At 39.1% G+C, this 19,747-nt stretch overlaps 1 protein-coding gene across 1 annotated transcript in view; it reads right to left on the bottom strand.

Moving 5' to 3' along the window:
* LOC128496662 (MARVEL domain-containing protein 3-like) overlaps nt 1-19,747 on the bottom strand; it is a 50,454-nt gene that overhangs the window by 17,584 nt on the left and 13,123 nt on the right. The window lies entirely within an intron of this gene.

Genomic DNA, 19,747 nt, shown 5'->3' with positions numbered 1-19,747 from the left:
TCAAGATCCCTCAAACTCCCCGCAACGGAACGAGCAGGGAGCCGACCGCGCGGGCTGCGTCTTGGCGTCCATGCCGGCGGCAGCGCAACGGAAGCGGTCACAATACGTAAGGCCCGTTATATGTCCTAGGAAGTGATCTGTTTTTTTAGGGAGAGGGCCACACATCTTGCAATGTCCACATTTGTGGAAGCCCTTTGGTTTAGTGGCTAAAAATGTATGTGGATTAGTGTTGATATTTTGTTTGGGTAGTACACTGGGGGCAAGTATCGTCTTTAGGGAACCAGTTTTTTTGAAAATAATTTGAGGTTTGTTGGGCAAAACTCTACCAAGAATCTCATCGTTTTTCAATATATGCCAATGTTTGTCCAAAATCTTTTTGATTTGGTTGGCTTGCGTGTTATATTTTGTAAAGAATGAGAAGCTGTAGTCCTTCTGTATATTTAGATTTTTACTTTTATGTTCAAGGAGTTGTTGTCTATTGATTTCTTGCACTTGTTGTAGGCCACTCTTTAGTTTTTCTGTTGGATATTGTTTTTCGATGAATTTTTTCGTTATCTCATCTGCTTTTATCCTGAAATCCTCATCTTTTGAGCAATTCCTTCTGATTCTCATGAGTTGCCCTTTAGGTATGTTATTAAGCCACTGTGGGTGGTGGCAACTGGCGTAGTGGATGTACCCTTTCTTATCGGTGGGTTTTGTATAGTTTCTTGACATGATCTTATTATTTTCTACAAATAGTTCCACATCCAGGAATTCAATCTGTGTGTTTTGAATGTTAGAGGTAAACCTAAGGTTAAAATGATTGTTATTTATATGTTGTATGAAATTCTGTAGTCCTTCCTCTGTTCCCTTCCAGATGATGAGGATATCGTCTATATATCTCCTCCAGAGCACCAGGTCTGCACCGTGAGGACTATTATTCCATACTGATTCATTCTCCCACTCAGCTACAAACAGGTTCGCGTAGCTGGGTGCAAACCTGGTGCCCATTGCTGTGCCACATAATTGTAGGTAAAAATTATCCTCAAACCAAAAATAGTTATATTTGAGGATATAATCTATACATTCAAGGATGAAGGATTTTTGTTTAGGGTCCATGTTCATATCTCTAGACAGGGTGTTATCTATTTCCTCTATACCTTGTTCGTGGTTTATGACAGTATACAAGGAGGATACATCCATGGTGGCCCATAGCCATCATGGGGACCACTGTATATCTTTAAGGATATGTAGTAAGTGTGTGGTGTCTTTTAAGTATGCTGGGATCTTGGGGACATATTTTTGTAGGAAATGATCTACATATTCCGACGTATTACATGTTAGGGAGTCCAGCCCGCTGATGATAGGTCTGCCGGGAAGTTCCTTAAGGTTCTTGTGTATTTTAGGGAGGAAATAGAACACTGGTAGTTTGGGATGTTGTCTTTTTAAATAATTATACTCTTTTTTATTTAGAATTCCCGAATTTAGACCTTCCTCTAGTATCCCATATAGTGTTCTACTAAAATCGTTAGTTGGGTCCTTGCTTAATTTTTTATATGTGGTAGTCTCCTCCAATATTCTATTGGCTTCTTTAATGTAATATGTCCGGTCCATAATAAACGTGGCTCCCCCTTTATCAGCTTGTTTAACTACTATATCGTGTTTCTCCTTAATGTTACGTATGGCCAGCTGTTCGTCTTTGCTGAGGTTAAATGATTTGTGTTTTTGTGTCAGTTTTTCCATGTCCTTTATAACTAAGTCCGTAAAGACCCCAATATTTAGATTTAGGTTTAAGGTTGGTGTGGGAGAATTGATCCTGGGTTATTTTGTTCATAGTGCCTCTGTCGTCGGTTGATTTCTCTGATTTACAGAAAAATCTCTTAACAGTTAATTTTCTTAGGTATTTCTGAGTGTCTAAAAATAATTCAAATTGATTAGGACCTTTGGCCGGAGCAAATTTGAAGCCTTTCTAAGAAGGCAGATTTCATTTTGTTCTAATTGTATCTGAGATATGTTTATGATTCCTTCTTCCTCTGGTATTAGTGTCTGCTGGCATTTATTCTCCTTTCCTCTACCCCTCTGACCTCTTGTTCTCTTTGATACCTTCTCTTTTTCCATGGACTTTGTTCTAATGGGATATAACGGTTCCTTAGTTCTATTGCTTCCCTCCGTGATGGGATATCTTTTCTATTTGTGCCACCCTTTCGGGATGGCTCCCTGTCTGAAAAAGCTTGCTCTTGCTCTATGTTTCTATTTGGTCTAGTGAGGCTTTCCTCTGGTTCTGATTGTGAGGGTGGGGTGGGGGCAGATCTATATTGTTCATGTTGTATTTTCTGTCGTGCAGGTGAGGTAGGAACGGTTCTAAAGTGTTCATGTTGTGTTCTGGGACGTATAGGTGAGTGAAAATTGGTTCTATAGTTTTCATACTGTGTCTTCCTATTAAATTGAGTTTTTGTGTTGTATTTGGGTATTTCCTGACGCTGCTTATGTTCATCATATATCCTGTGTACCAGACCTGTCTATTCTTTGACGCTGCTTAACTACCGTCATATCCTGTGTACCAGACATTGTTTACGTCCCGTGATTGCCTGTATACCAAAACCGGCTTGCTACCGACTCCACTTTTTGGGCCTTGCCTGCTTCATACCTCGCTCTGAATTCTGTGTCCTACATACCAGACTCCACTATTTCCCTACTCCTGCCGTGCCCCTGACAGTTATAGAAGCCCCGGCAGAAGTGCTGGGCAGCAACGGAGGTTGTCTGCGCACATCGTGCAGACGTCTACTGGCTGCCAGGGAGGAGGATCCAGGTTCCCTGCAGCACTGAATCTTAGTCTTATAGTCAGACCTCTATTTGAAGAAGGATTATAAAATTACCTTGAATATAAGACGATGGGTATTTTTCAGAGAATTTGCTCTGAAGAAAACCTTGTCTTATAATCGAGCAAATATGGTATGTATCGAATCCCAATTAAGTTTTATTGGCAAAAGCAAAGGGCTGTTGTGAATCATGAAAATTAATTTGAGAGGAATTTTTTTTTTTATTACTTTATTACTTTTTATTACTTTATATAGTGGTGTCAGATTCTGCTTCGCTGTGAAAAGGGTAGACAGGACAAAACCTCAGGTCCTGTGCCTCTAGGGGGCCCGATGCGACCCCTGCGACCCCAGCCAGAGAAAAAGCTGCAGGAGCAGTGACAGGTAAGCGGGGACGGGAGGTGGGATGTATGTATATGTGTTTGTATATATTGTGAGATAGGTCTGGGATCGCCCCTCGCTGAGGTCCAGGGACAAGTGCCTGTTTTCATTCAAACCAGGCAAACAGCAGTAAGTTCGTGCAATCTGACAAAGGGTCAGGTATATTAGAAAGGTTGCAAAGACAAAAGAAATATAACAACACAGCAACAAAAGAAATACCTTGCCTGTCCGACACTTACTATACAAGGGATGTCCCTCACTACCAGCTGGAGAGCTTCTCTCTGCCTACTTAACATAATATGTCCAGCAACCTTTACTCACATGTCTCTCCCACAGACCGGCTTTCTGTGTCCACAGCCAGAGAGCTACCTGCCCTCCTGGCTTCCCTTTTATATCCACCCTCTCATTTACCTAAATTAATCACCTAGCAGGTGGAAGACTCTGGTGTTACTTCACATAGGAAAGGAGAAACATACCTCCCTTCCACCACCAATCCTACATGAATGTCACAATATGTACAGTATTAGACATTAATGGCTGTGTGTTGAGTAAATTTAAGAGGACAGCAAATTTACACTGTTATACAGGCTGTACACTAGTTTAAATTGTTGCAGAGAGGGGTGTACTCACTTTTGTGAGTGTGTGAGCATTGATGTGTACTTGTGTGTGTGTGTGTGTGTGTGTGTGAGCATCGATGTGTACTTGTGTGTGTGAAAGCATAGATGTGTACTTGTGTGTGTGTGAGCATGGATGTGTACTTGTCTGTGTGTGAGCATGGATGTGTACTTGTGTGTGTGTGTGTGAAACCATGGATATGTACCTGTGTGTGCTAGAGAGCATGGTTGTGTAATTGTGTGTGAGCATGGATGTGTAAGTGGGATATGATCGGGTGTGTGTTAGTGAGTTTCTATGTATAAGAATCCCATATGTTTGTGTCAATTATAAGGCAAATATTAGGTATATAGAAGGTATACATTGCTGTTTCAAAGTCTTGCATTATTTTCACAGTTATGCTGGCTTGTAAAGGTAATCACAAAAACATAATAAATGGACTGGATTGTTTATATTTTTGGAAAGCAGACAATTTGGGGTATTTCACTAGGAGCACTTAGCTGTAGTTTTACAGCCATTATATTATTGTTTTTTTTTTCAAAAACTCTTGCACAGGGATTATGGTTTTTTTGTGCAGATCTTGCACAGTCAGCACAAGAAATCACCAAAATGCGTTCAGTTCTTTTGGAGACCTTTTTTCCCCAAAGGAGAAGTAATTTAATACCAAGATCTTGAGGGCTGTTAGACCTCCTGGTTCTTGTTACAATTTACAATACCATTTCATCATAAGACGTCACAGTGATGAGTTGCTTTTAATGTCCTCTCATGCTCTAGATTGATTATTACCGTTTGCTAGTAAGATGTAACAGACATTTCTTCTGCTGTACAGTTTGTGTATCTTATTAGGAGATATAACATGGTCATTTGTGGCCCCTGGTTTATATAATTATCCAAGGTGTTGTTCCCATCCTAACATTGAACGGCTGGAGTGATTGGCCAGAGATCCTTATTCAATGACAAAAAAAAATGTGCAATTAAAAGGGGGCAAGATGAGAAGTTGAGTGGTATATCTGCAAAAAAGAATAGAGGTGGTGTAACCCACCACAGTGAGTGGAGCAAATAAGCAAATAAGGAGATATAGCTTACCCCTTTGGGGTTAAAGGATGGGGGTACATCCAGATCAGAATCCGGGATGTACATAAAAGAAACAAATAATAGTGCAAACTGTGTGCGACACAAATTAATGCAATAAAAGTAATGGGCTAGAACACTCACATGAGTGGAGCCAATGTGACTGGCTCCAATCGCAATCGCTATGTGTGATTTGGGATCACACACCCATCTGTTGGTGAAGATCTAATCCAGAGCCCCCACTCTGGTGTGGATTACGCTGTGCTTCCCCTTTAATACCAGTGTAAATGTAGCTAGCAGCAGGAAAAATAATGGATCCAGTAGGGGATGAGTCTTTAAATGGTACTGTGCAAAACTGAGCAATATGTGCAGAGGATGCAGTATGTGCCAGTAATGCTAAATGTGCAAAATATGCAAACCGCAGTATTTATTTTAAACACAATATAACAAATAAAAACACATAATCCAAATGCAACGCTCAAGTGAAAAATAGTCCCCCCTGTGATCCTCCAATAACGTGTTTCGCCTTGGGGCTTACTCAGATTGGTGGGAATTTGTCCAGGAATTTGGCTACTGAGGCACGGCAGATATGGCATGGGGAACGATGTCACTTTCACTTTTAGATGAACAAAGCAATTTAAAAAAACAAAAAACAAATATATATTCTAAATGAATGACAAGAATATATTTTAGAAACAAAGGATTCAACAGGAGCAATTCAAATTCTTCTAAAATATGAATTTCCATGAAATTTTTAAATCACTATACAATAAAGAGAAAAAGCAACAATAATCAATATAACCATCAGAACCAACTAGAAAGTTACAAATCAATAATAAATAAATGAAAAGTTAAATGAATGCAAATACAGTGTAACAACAAAAACAATATACTCAGTGAACATTTAAACCTGGGAATTAATCTGAATATTAATTTTATTGTAGTTTTGTGTTAGTTTATTTGGAGAATTAAGACCCAGCGGGCCAACAAAGTACTTCTCTTACAATCCCAGCCAACTCATCACAGACGATGATAGAATAGGATGTTAGGAAGGTGAGGTCATTTTATACCATTCTGATGTACGATTACAGGTTCCTGATCATGAACTGCCTTGTGACCTCATATATCAATACAAGAAAAACATACATCAGTACCTATAGCAAATATTACTTCATAACAAAAGCCTGACAGCCCCCACACCTCGGAACGATTGCCGAGCAAATGCTAGGATTAATTGACAATAAGAATATCGCGCATATATTATGCATTTGCAAGAAGGACATCAGAAAAGCTTAAAATGACTAATCAGCTATCACATGTATTAAAGAGTTAATTTGCCAAAATTCCACTAGATAGATACGAAAGCAGCCTTACATGATGCAAACCTGGGCAACTGTATTTACATCTTCTAGGTTAATCCTACTGGACCAACGTTAATAAAAGTTTGATGATAGTAGAACATACAAATGGTTCTTATCAGTCTTAATGTGTAAACTATATATAGATCACACACTCGTTTCATTAGTCAAAGCGAAGGGCTGTTGTGAGTAATGGCATTTTATTAGAGAGCTTTTATAACCCTAGTGAGCTTCCTTTCCCCATACATTCAGGGCTGGCCCAAGGCATTAAGCCGCCTGGGGCGAAGTTTAAAATGCCACCCCCCCCCATTATCTACCCTTCCTCTGCCCCCCCCCATGATCTACCTTATCTCTCCCTCACTATTATCTACCCTATCCCCACCCACATTGTACTTACCTTTCAGCACTCCTGCGGCGAATCTCCCTGCTTGGTCTCGGTGCCGGCTTGTAATGCCGAGTGCCAGAAATGATGTCATCTTCCGGCGCTCAGCATTACAAGCAAAGACCGAGCTAGAGGGCTCGCAGAGGAGAGAGCGGCGCCAAGCGGGTACTGACAACTTGGTAAGCGAAAACCACTCGGCGCCCCTCTCTCTTTTTTTTAAAAAAAAAAAGGGCTTGGGGTGGCAAAGTTGATGCCTGGAGCAGTTGCCCCACTCTGCTTCACTGAAGGGCCGGCCCTTCATACATTCATATACCCATATATTCTGTTCATATATTCATAGGACACTTGTATGCATCAGGTATGTGAAGGTACAGTCACTACATTCTGGGGACATTATATTTATTTATATAGTGCCTGCAGATTCTGTAGCGCTGTTACAATCAGTGGAATAAATTTAAAATCACATAAAAAAAGAAGAGGACCTTACTCTTGCATTACTGCACACATACTGGTAAATAAATCTTCCTTTATGACCTTACATGTATGAAGAGTTTATGAAGAAGGGTCACATTCTTCTTCTGCACTACCATGGATTTCTTTTTGCAATGCTTTGTTCCACCACTTTTACTGTAGTGGTTCATTTGTCTGACACTCTCATGTGCCAAATGCATGTGGCACAAACTGGTCATGGAAGGCTTCCATCCAGAATGTAAATAATATTCTCATCTATATAGTAGTTAGGAGTGGGTGTGCAAGACCAAAATAGGCAAGGTGAGAAATTAGTGGAACCAGGAGGACAGAGCTACTGTAGATGCTCCCAGGCACGGTCATCAGATGTGCCATTATGTTTCCTAAACTGCAATCATTATTCACACCTTTCTTCAGCATTATCTAAATTAAAGAACTACATGTGAGATTAGCTTTGATATAGAGAGTCATGTTTATGTAAAACCAGCTATTTGTATAGCTTTATGGTAGACTTTTGGATTTTTCCAATCCATTTTATTTGTAAGAATAATGCCATCTATTGGCTGCAGGGGCTAATATTTATACATATCTTCAGCAGGGTATGATATTAATATATATCAGCAGCAGGTGCTAATATTTATATATATATCAGCAGCAGCGTATAATATTAATATATATATCGGCAGCAGGGTCTAATATTAAGGAATGAAAAATAACTGCCAGTTCAGTTGTTATTTTTAAATCATATCTCAATCAAGGTCTTTACTTCAAAGAGATAAGTACATATTTTGTATGTAAAAATGCATGTCTAATGCATATATATATATATATATACAAACCAAAGGGAGCGGCTGCACACTCAGAGAATTTATTAATATACACAGGCTTTTATTTGCCCAGGTGCTCCAAAAATAGCCAGATATATGAAACCAAAGAAAAAATGGGCACTCACGGGTCTTTGCAGTAAAGTGCATTAAGCACAATTTTATTTCAACCAGCACAGCCAACGTTTCGGACCACCTCCGGTCCTTTCTCAAGGCAAGTGCTGTGTGGCAAAGTGAAACAATTTATGCAGTGCAGTGATTAATGTGATAAACAACAGGAGTGGCTTACCCCACCTCTCAAACGATCATCATGTGGGAATGAAGACTGGAATCACCAGAACAGCATGTGCATATCCCCAGTTAAACATGGTGTGTACCTAGTAAAACATCCCCATGCAACACGCGGAACCTATAACCGTTCCGTTCAATACATTGAATTTCCTTTGGTCATGTGAAATAATATAAATAAAAGAAAAACTTCTCAGTGAAATAGCAATTAAATAGTGCATATAGAATGAAAATGTGTATGTTTAAAAAATACATAGTACCATACCCCAAGAATCTGTAATGGACAAAATTTAGCGAAGGCAGAGACTTCTGCAGGCTGCAAAGAAGTATTATGCATGCAATAAATAAAAACGGAACATATAGGGATTTCATAAGTGCCGCAAGCAAAAGTCCATAAAAAGGTATGATGCTCCATTTCATCGAGTATCCAAAAATGAGGAAAAAGAAACATGTTCATTTAGTCCCATTGGTGTGAGGGTGTTGAGAGTCTTGATCCAAAAGGTCTCGCGTTGAAGCAATAGCTTAGCCCTGTCACCTCCTCTTCTCAAGGGGGGGACCATATCAATGGCTACAAAGCGTAAAGAGCTCAAGTGATGTTTCTCACTCAAAAAATGTTTAGCCACTGGCTTATCAGTTGTTCCATCTCGGAACGCTGTATTGATAGCTGATCGGTGTCCCCGAATTCTGTCCCGTAGTGTCAAGTCCGTTTTTCCAATATAGCAGAGGCCACACGGGCATGTGATTTTATATACAACAAACTCTGATTTACAAGTGATATGATGATTAATGTCAAACTGCTTATTCGTATGTGGATGTTGAAATGATTTCGTTTGAGTCATGTGGCCGCAGGTAACGCAACCACTGCATTTATAGCACCCTTTTCGAGCCGGAAGTTTAGCCAACCAATTAGTGTCATAACAGTGAATAGGATCAGAGGAAACTACCATGTCTCTAATGCTTTTGCCTTTCGAATAGCTCATCTTCGGTCGCCTTTTAAATGATAAAGGAAGGCTTCTATCGTTTGTTACCAGATTCCAGTTGGATTTGATGCCATCTGAGATATCCTTTGAAGCCATGGTATATCGCATATTGTATGTCAATCTATCAGAGTTTTTTTGTCCGATAATATTAGTAGAGATATTATCCTGGCCCATGGTCTTTCTAGCTCTAGTTAAACATTTTCTTAGTAAATTCTGCTCATATCCACGATGTAGGAATTTGCTCTCCATCTCACTTAATTGTTGTTCCGTGTTGTCAATATTGGAATTATTTCGCAATACCCGCAGGAATTGTGCATAGGGGATGGCCTTAAACACATGTGGAGGATGACAGCTTTGTCTGTGGAGTAATGTATTTCGATCAGTAGGTTTTTTAAATAATGAAAAATTTAGTTGACGTTCAGAGATGGAGATCCTCAAATCAAGAAAATTAATAAAATCCATATTGCATTCTGATGTCATCAGAATAGGCGTGGGGAGTGAATTAATTTGGTCAACGGTCTCCAGAAATGACTGTTTGGTGCCCTTCCAAATTATGAGGCAGTCATCGATGTAGCGTTTGTACAACAAGGCTTGATCACCCAAGATATCCATCAAGTAGTCTTCTTCAAAACGATGCATATATGCATTAGCATAAGAGGGTGCCATAGATGCTCCCATAGCTGTTCCAGTGCGCTGTACGTAGAATTTATGTTCAAATTTAAAGTAATTCAAAGAAAGAGTAAGGTGTAAAAGTTCCAACAAAAACTCAACTGGCGGACCCTTGTACAGTGGATTATTGGTGATAAGTTGCTTGACAGCTTGCATGCCCAGGTCATGGGGAATCACTGTGTATAAACTGGTAACGTCCATCGTCGCCAGTTGAATTTCACCTTCTGGTAGAGATGTATTTTTGAGTATTTGTATTAATGCTTGGCTATCACGCAAGTGACTCCTGGTGTTTTGGATCGCATCTTGTAGATGGTAATCTATCCATTTACCTAATGGCTCAAGAAGTCCACCTTTTGCAGATACTATGGGTCGGCCTGGTGGCTTATGTGCATTCTTGTGAAGTTTTGGTAACGTATACAGTACTGGAATACGAGGAAAGTCTTGAGTCAGAAAATTGGCTTCATCTGGAGTCAAATAACCAGCTTCTTGCCCTCGCTGAATCACTATTTTAATCATAGCTGAAAATTTCTCCGTTGGATTATACGTGAGTGTCTCATATGTTTCTGGATTCGAGAGTTGGCTTATAATTTCATCCCTGTAATCTGTATAGTTAAGGACCGCAATCCCACCACCCTTGTCAGCGGGGCGAATTACAATCTCTGGGTCAGTGGATAAAGTAGTCAATGCCTGTTTTTGTGAAATGGTTAAATTAAAATGAGTTTTACGTTGATTCCAGGGGTAATTCTCCAATTGAGTTTCTTGAACCCTCTGGAATGTGGTGAGAGAAATATTATTTGAAATAGGATCAAAAGTGCTTCTGAGTTTGAACGGATGATTCAAAATATCAGTCGTAATTTTTTTCTTATGAAAAAATTCTTTCAATCGTAGTTGTCGTCCAAATTTATACTGTTCAACCTGCCAGTCAAATTTCTTGATATAGTTAGTAGGTATGAAATTCAGACCATATGACAGCACTTCACGTTCACTTGTAGAAAGGGAGCGATTAGAAAGATTAAAGACAGGAATTATCTCCTCGTGGATGGTTTTGTCTTTATTGGTTGATTGCCTTTTTTGCCCTCGCCTAGGTTTCCTTCTGGAGGTTCTCCTAGGGTATCCTGGCGTGTTTTTCTGGTACTCTTTATATATCCCTGTCCTTCGCCTAAAAAAGAGGTTGGAGTAATAGTGGTATTTTCTAGTCCACGGCTCGCTTGGTTCTTCTTATTAGTACCCTCTGTGTCTGAGGCTGAGGTTGAATCAACAGAACTCTGATCCACCGTGAATTGGTTTGGTCTCCTAATTTTATATGGGTATTGACGAAATCTTCGAGCTGGTGAAGGATTCTCCATTTTATTCCCTAACCAACGATATACTCTGTGTCTATCATAATCTTCATTCACTTTGGAAAGCTTCTGTCTTTTAAACCTTAGTAGATCACTGCGATAGGAATCCAGTTGTTGTTGTAGAGTGGTTATGGTAGTTGCATCAAATTTGGTGATAATATCCATTTGTGCGGTCTCAAAGTCTAAGAGTTGTTTACGAACTTGCTGTAATTCCTCTTGTACATCCTCCATGATGATTACCATCAAATCTAGGGAACATTTGTTAAGTAATGCTATCCATTTTCTACACACCTCAGGTTTATGTCGTCCGAGTGTGGGAACATTGTGTATCCGAAATCCCCTTGGAATCCTCTTTGCTCGATAATAATCCGACAAAAAAAGACCATGCATATCCAGATCTATTTCTCTCTTTTTTAGTCTGTTTAGCTCTTGTGACACATCTTTTTCTGTAGTTGTGGAAGGGTAATCCGTATTAGTAGTCTGCCATAGTACCCTAGCCACCTGTTCTTCAGTAATTAATAGAGTCTCTGCATAGTCAAGATGAGCTCCAGCCCGTTGTTCAAAATCTTCCATCATGTGGTATGGTCCAGGTCGTAGAGGTAGAGTAAAGGGTCTCCAGAGGTGCTGTTTATCTTTAAGCCAAAAAAAGAGAGAAATAGATCTGGATATGCATGGTCTTTTTTTGTCGGATTATTATCGAGCAAAGAGGATTCCAAGGGGATTTCGGATACACAATGTTCCCACACTCGGACGACATAAACCTGAGGTGTGTAGAAAATGGATAGCATTACTTAACAAATGTTCCCTAGATTTGATGGTAATCATCATGGAGGATGTACAAGAGGAATTACAGCAAGTTCGTAAACAACTCTTAGACTTTGAGACCGCACAAATGGATATTATCACCAAATTTGATGCAACTACCATAACCACTCTACAACAACAACTGGATTCCTATCGCAGTGATCTACTAAGGTTTAAAAGACAGAAGCTTTCCAAAGTGAATGAAGATTATGATAGACACAGAGTATATCGTTGGTTAGGGAATAAAATGGAGAATCCTTCACCAGCTCGAAGATTTCGTCAATACCCATATAAAATTAGGAGACCAAACCAATTCACGGTGGATCAGAGTTCTGTTGATTCAACCTCAGCCTCAGACACAGAGGGTACTAATAAGAAGAACCAAGCGAGCCGTGGACTAGAAAATACCACTATTACTCCAACCTCTTTTTTAGGCGAAGGACAGGGATATATAAAGAGTACCAGAAAAACACGCCAGGATACCCTAGGAGAACCTCCAGAAGGAAACCTAGGCGAGGGCAAAAAAGGCAATCAACCAATAAAGACAAAACCATCCACGAGGAGATAATTCCTGTCTTTAATCTTTCTAATCGCTCCCTTTCTACAAGTGAACGTGAAGTGCTGTCATATGGTCTGAATTTCATACCTACTAACTATATCAAGAAATTTGACTGGCAGGTTGAACAGTATAAATTTGGACGACAACTACGATTGAAAGAATTTTTTCATAAGAAAAAAATTACGACTGATATTTTGAATCATCCGTTCAAACTCAGAAGCACTTTTGATCCTATTTCAAATAATATTTCTCTCACCACATTCCAGAGGGTTCAAGAAACTCAATTGGAGAATTACCCCTGGAATCAACGTAAAACTCATTTTAATTTAACCATTTCACAAAAACAGGCATTGACTACTTTATCCACTGACCCAGAGATTGTAATTCGCCCCGCTGACAAGGGTGGTGGGATTGCGGTCCTTAACTATACAGATTACAGGGATGAAATTATAAGCCAACTCTCGAATCCAGAAACATATGAGACACTCACGTATAATCCAACGGAGAAATTTTCAGCTATGATTAAAATAGTGATTCAGCGAGGGCAAGAAGCTGGTTATTTGACTCCAGATGAAGCCAATTTTCTGACTCAAGACTTTCCTCGTATTCCAGTACTGTATACGTTACCAAAACTTCACAAGAATGCACATAAGCCACCAGGCCGACCCATAGTATCTGCAAAAGGTGGACTTCTTGAGCCATTAGGTAAATGGATAGATTACCATCTACAAGATGCGATCCAAAACACCAGGAGTCACTTGCGTGATAGCCAAGCATTAATACAAATACTCAAAAATACATCTCTACCAGAAGGTGAAATTCAACTGGCGACGATGGACGTTACCAGTTTATACACAGTGATTCCCCATGACCTGGGCATGCAAGCTGTCAAGCAACTTATCACCAATAATCCACTGTACAAGGGTCCGCCAGTTGAGTTTTTGTTGGAACTTTTACACCTTACTCTTTCTTTGAATTACTTTAAATTTGAACATAAATTCTACGTACAGCGCACTGGAACAGCTATGGGAGCATCTATGGCACCCTCTTATGCTAATGCATATATGCATCGTTTTGAAGAAGACTACTTGATGGATATCTTGGGTGATCAAGCCTTGTTGTACAAACGCTACATCGATGACTGCCTCATAATTTGGAAGGGCACCAAACAGTCATTTCTGGAGACCGTTGACCAAATTAATTCACTCCCCACGCCTATTCTGATGACATCAGAATGCAATATGGATTTTATTAATTTTCTTGATTTGAGGATCTCCATCTCTGAACGTCAACTAAATTTTTCATTATTTAAAAAACCTACTGATCGAAATACATTACTCCACAGACAAAGCTGTCATCCTCCACATGTGTTTAAGGCCATCCCCTATGCACAATTCCTGCGGGTATTGCGAAATAATTCTAATATTGACAACACGGAACAACAATTAAGTGAGATGGAGAGCAAATTCCTACATCGTGGATATGAGCAGAATTTACTAAGAAAATGTTTAACTAGAGCTAGAAAGACCATGGGCCAGGATAATATCTCTACTAATATTATCGGACAAAAAAACTCTGATAGATTGACATACAATATGCGATATACCATGGCTTCAAAGGATATCTCAGATGGCATCAAATCCAACTGGAATCTGGTAACAAACGATAGAAGCCTTCCTTTATCATTTAAAAAGCGACCGAAGATGAGCTATTCGAAAGGCAAAAGCATTAGAGACATGGTAGTTTCCTCTGATCCTATTCACTGTTATGACACTAATTGGTTGGCTAAACTTCCGGCTCGAAAAGGGTGCTATAAATGCAGTGGTTGCGTTACCTGCGGCCACATGACTCAAACGAAATCATTTCAACATCCACATACGAATAAGCAGTTTGACATTAATCATCATATCACTTGTAAATCAGAGTTTGTTGTATATAAAATCACATGCCCGTGTGGCCTCTGCTATATTGGAAAAACGGACTTGACACTACGGGACAGAATTCGGGGACACCGATCAGCTATCAATACAGCGTTCCGAGATGGAACAACTGATAAGCCAGTGGCTAAACATTTTTTGAGTGAGAAACATCACTTGAGCTCTTTACGCTTTGTAGCCATTGATATGGTCCCCCCCTTGAGAAGAGGAGGTGACAGGGCTAAGCTATTGCTTCAACGCGAGACCTTTTGGATCAAGACTCTCAACACCCTCACACCAATGGGACTAAATGAACATGTTTCTTTTTCCTCATTTTTGGATACTCGATGAAATGGAGCATCATACCTTTTTATGGACTTTTGCTTGCGGCACTTATGAAATCCCTATGTGTTCCGTTTTTATTTATTGCATGCATAATACTTCTTTGCAGCCTGCAGAAGTCTCTGCCTTCGCTAAATTTTGTCCATTACAGATTCTTGGGGTATGGTACTATGTATTTTTTAAACATACACATTTTCATTCTATATGCACTATTTAATTGCTATTTCACTGAGAAGTTTTTCTTTTATTTATATTATTTCACATGACCAAAGGAAATTCAATGTATTGAACGGAACGGTTATAGGTTCCGCGTGTTGCATGGGGATGTTTTACTAGGTACACACCATGTTTAACTGGGGATATGCACATGCTGTTCTGGTGATTCCAGTCTTCATTCCCACATGATGATCGTTTGAGAGGTGGGGTAAGCCACTCCTGTTGTTTATCACATTAATCACTGCACTGCATAAATTGTTTCACTTTGCCACACAGCACTTGCCTTGAGAAAGGACCGGAGGTGGTCCGAAACGTTGGCTGTGCTGGTTGAAATAAAATTGTGCTTAATGCACTTTACTGCAAAGACCCGTGAGTGCCCATTTTTTCTTTGGTTTCATATATATATATATATATATATATATGTATATATATATATATATATATACATAGTGTACATGTAGCATTTTATAATTGCCCCTCCTACTTTCATCCCTGTCCCCCCATGTGCCCCCCCCAAATATGAAAGCTGGAGGCGACATTGATTTGAAAAGGTAAATGCTAGACAGGTTATAACAACAGCTTCTCCTTGGTCTATTATCTTAGTGACCCAGTCAAAAAATAAATTAGGTTACTTTCACAAAAAGAAGCAGTAAACCCGAACTGTTTCTGACCTTGCAAACCATGTACATTGAGAGAATTAAAATCCTATCCTTTAACATGGTTTCCATTCATTTCCCAAATAATGATGTTCTGGTGTATAGTTGACCAAGTCTTCCCTGCAGCCCTTTTGTAAAGTGGTTCTACAGTTGTCAACTACTCCTGTCAGTAGCCACTGGTTAAATAATTCTTCTGACATTTTCTCCTTTTCCTCATATTATATCTAAAAAAATCACCCTTTCTTATTAACCTGTCAATGTTTTTAGCACATATAACAACAACTTTGGACCCCTTAAACCTAGCTTTTTATTTTTATTTTAAAAAAAACTGCTTACAGTTTGGTGTAAACATTCAGTGCTACTATGGCAGCTACTATGATGTCATCGGTAAGCTTGGGAATCAAGGCACTGTGATGACATTGTGCTATTCTGTTGTTGGCACCGTTATAACTCTTGTGTGAGAGAGCTGTAGCTATTTCAGAAGATCCCTACTGTTATGGATGCTTTAAAAACAGAGGGGAGTTCAGTGGTTGACCCATTTTGGGAGTTTCTGGACCCCAAGGACAATATCCGTGAGTTGTTTTTGAAGCTGAATCACCTGTTTTTCTGGGGAAAGTTAACCCACGTGGAGGTGAAGTGGAATCGGAGGATGATTACGGCTGCTGGGCTTTGTCGTTATGACAAAAGCAGAAATTTGTGTACCATACACCTTAGTGAACCCCTGCTGAGTTTGAGGCCGAGGAGAGATCTGGAGGAAACGCTTCTTCATGAGATGATCCACGCCCTTCTGATGATCACAGAGAAGGATGCTTCCCATGGACCAGAGTTCCACAGCCACATGGACCGAATAAACAACCTAACTGGAGCCAAGATTTCTATCTACCATGACTTTTACGAGGAAATGGCTCAGTGCAGAAGGTCCAGGCAGCGCTGTGACAAGAACCAGCAAAATAGGAAGAGGATTTCTCGTGAAGAAAGCAGTGGCCACGGAGGGCCAACTAAGAGGCCTCGTATAGATAATTAATAATTAATAATAATTGATAAGAATTTAATAACATCACATCTATGTATCAATAAATGATGATTGCATTGATAAAATATCTGTGTTTTCTGCTACAGTCGTCACAATTTCCACAGGATGAAGAACATGATGATTTTGTATTATGATGCACAGCTACTCCTGGTTGTAGACAAATGTTTCACCAATGTACTTATTTAATTACTGTGAACCAGAATCCGTATTATGTGATATATTTTATCGTCAGAGTTGCACGGTCTTGTGCCTTAGTTCTTGATGACAGGTTTATTTCCTTCGCAAACTTGAGTGCCATTGTGGCAAACAACGGTTGAATGGTCCAAACAATGTATGGTACCAACAAAGGTTCAGTTAGGGTTTGCCGTTATAAAGAATCTACAGTTTTGTTTGTAGATTTTTGCGCCTTAACTCTTCAGCAATTTTCCTCTTTAGTAAATTTGAAAACTCAAAAGCACTTGTTTTAGTTTTTCATCTTAAAATATCTGCGCATGTAATATGTAGAGAATAATGCTATACACAACCTAATGGGGTTTCTTGTATTAAAAAAATGTACTGCAGTGTGTTTGTGAAAATGGGGGAAAAAAATACTGGCACTTTTTATCTGGCGGTAAATATCTGCAGAAGCAGATGCTTAAAAATAATCTTTGTTAACAAATTTAAATTTTTTTAATCCTTTTTATATATTTTTGTTATGCGGTTATGGATTTTTCTTACTACTATAGCCAGTATGTAGAGAGGATAGGTATTCATAATACAAGCTCTGCACAACCCCCGCACCCCAACAGATTATCAGCCACTGAAAGTATTTGGTAATCAACAGCAATCGGCAACAACGTATTTTATGGTAAAATGTATCGATCCTTCTATACAATGCTTCACTCACACACAGTTACCCCTCTCTCCTTTAGTTTTATGGCACGAATTATATTTTGGTTTGTTTCAGAAAAATGAAGACTTTTTTTTTTTTTTTAGTATGAAAATAATTTTAAAAAGTCTTATCAATTAAGGAAACAAAATACATTTTCTACATAGAAGCTATAATAACTATACAGTGCTAGGGCAAGTGGCAAATGTGTGTGTTTATATACAGTATATATACACTAAAGAACTTGTCTTAATTTTAATATATTTTGGTAGGTATAGTAAGAGTTTCACAAATGATAATCTTCCCCAAAAGCATGTGTGTTTGTTAGCATGTATGTGTACGTGTGTTAGCATGAGTGTGTAGTTGTAAATGTGTGGTAGTATAAATGTCCATATGTAAACTGGACTGGAAAGTCTCGGTCAGTTGCATTCCCGTTCATTTGATTTGATTGGATGCTTTAAGCTTTAAACTGTCTAACAGACACAGGCACTACACACATGCATACACTCTGACTTCACGTTGCATCCTGTCTCACAAGTCTCTACGTGCCAAATAGGCTTGAAGATCCTGGCGCATTAACATTGAGCCTTGAGTTTTCCCTACAGAAAATCATTCAGCCCCTACACTATCTCTGATACACATGTACCAAATGATGGGAAGTGACCAGAAGACTTGTGCACGGCAAGCCAAAATGATTCAGATTAAATGTTTGTTTTGTTTTTGTTGCATTCTTTCTCAGATAACTACTTTAGTTTTTACATTTGAGAAAAAAAACATTTGGGGGGAGTTTTTTTAAGTTCTTTATAATTTATTTTACGTTCTTTTTTTATGAAGGGTAAACACCCTGCTGCGCAGTAACAACACTTAAAGAATACAATCCACACTGAGGTGATATCTTAAAAATCTTAGGGTTCACTTGCTAGTGGTGATTTATCGTTATTATTACTTAGTGCTGTGCAGGAACAGTGTTTTAAGATGCAACCTCTAGAAACATCTCCCAAACTCCATCCGTAAGAAGAGAAAGCAGATGTCCATTTACTGAAATGTCTTACATTATAAGGGTGCCAATACATTTTATAAATATACATTAATGAGTACAAGTTATAAAGGGGGCTATGATTGTACAAGCGCAATCATCCAGTAAAGTAGGTGGAACATCAGTATCAAAGGCTCATCTCTGAAGGAATTTGGGTTTTGGGTTGTAACTTTTCTTGTACTCCTATAAGAGCCCTAAAATCAAACCAATGAAACTTTATTGAGTGTGGTCTATTAATCGTTCTGACCAAGCTGATCATTTAACAGATTACATGGTTACATTGGTACAGTTTCCTTGACTGATTAGGCCTACATGCCACTGCCCACCACCCACATTTTCCTACTAAATGATGACACCAGACACTGGAAGTTTTGGGTAGGGAGTTGGGCACAGCTTTATTATTTCACTTCCTAGGCCCGTTGCCAATACTTTCCAAACACCCTGCCAGCTGCCAACCCTTCAAACACTGTGAACACCCCACCAAGCACACTTCCGGACCAACAGCTCTCTGTGCTACAACTCTGCGCTGGCCAGGCAACTTTGACTGTGACTAAAGTACAACAGATACACAACAACAAGCAAGACTTATCTGCAAACATGTCCTATGGAATCTGCCCAATACTGTTGTGGCAAAACACCTCTTAATAGTAGATGAAAGTTGAGTGAGCCTGTGTGGGCTCATGTCCAATTACTTGGTCGTTAAGAGAAGAGAACCTGAGCCGCAATGACAAAGTTAGTTAAAATACTTCCTCCTCTAATCTTATTGAGGCACACTCTGGCTCACTTTGAAATAACGTAATTGGATGTATTTATAGTTATTTTGAATATTTTAGCTTTAATGTATTTAATGTTTTTCATTTTATGTACTAACATTACATCTGCTTTTTGTAAAGTTTTAATCACATGATTTCATGCAAATATCCCATTTACAATAATGCTTTAGCACCTCCATCTATCAGACATTTGTAATACATAGGGCCAGTGCTTGACCTAATGGCACCCGAGTCAAAAACACATTGACTAAATCCACCTTTTTGTCACTATTATGTTTTTTCACAATGTGTGTTTACAATTTAATTTATAAATACACTCTCTGCATTACCTTACTGTTTCATCTAAAAGCTACTGTGAGTTTTAAAGTCTGTAGAA

Source organism: Spea bombifrons, chromosome 5 (assembly GCF_027358695.1).
Source record: "Spea bombifrons isolate aSpeBom1 chromosome 5, aSpeBom1.2.pri, whole genome shotgun sequence".
In the NCBI taxonomy this organism is placed as follows: domain Eukaryota; kingdom Metazoa; phylum Chordata; class Amphibia; order Anura; family Pelobatidae; genus Spea; species Spea bombifrons.
This window is presented reverse-complemented; position numbering and strand designations above follow the sequence as displayed.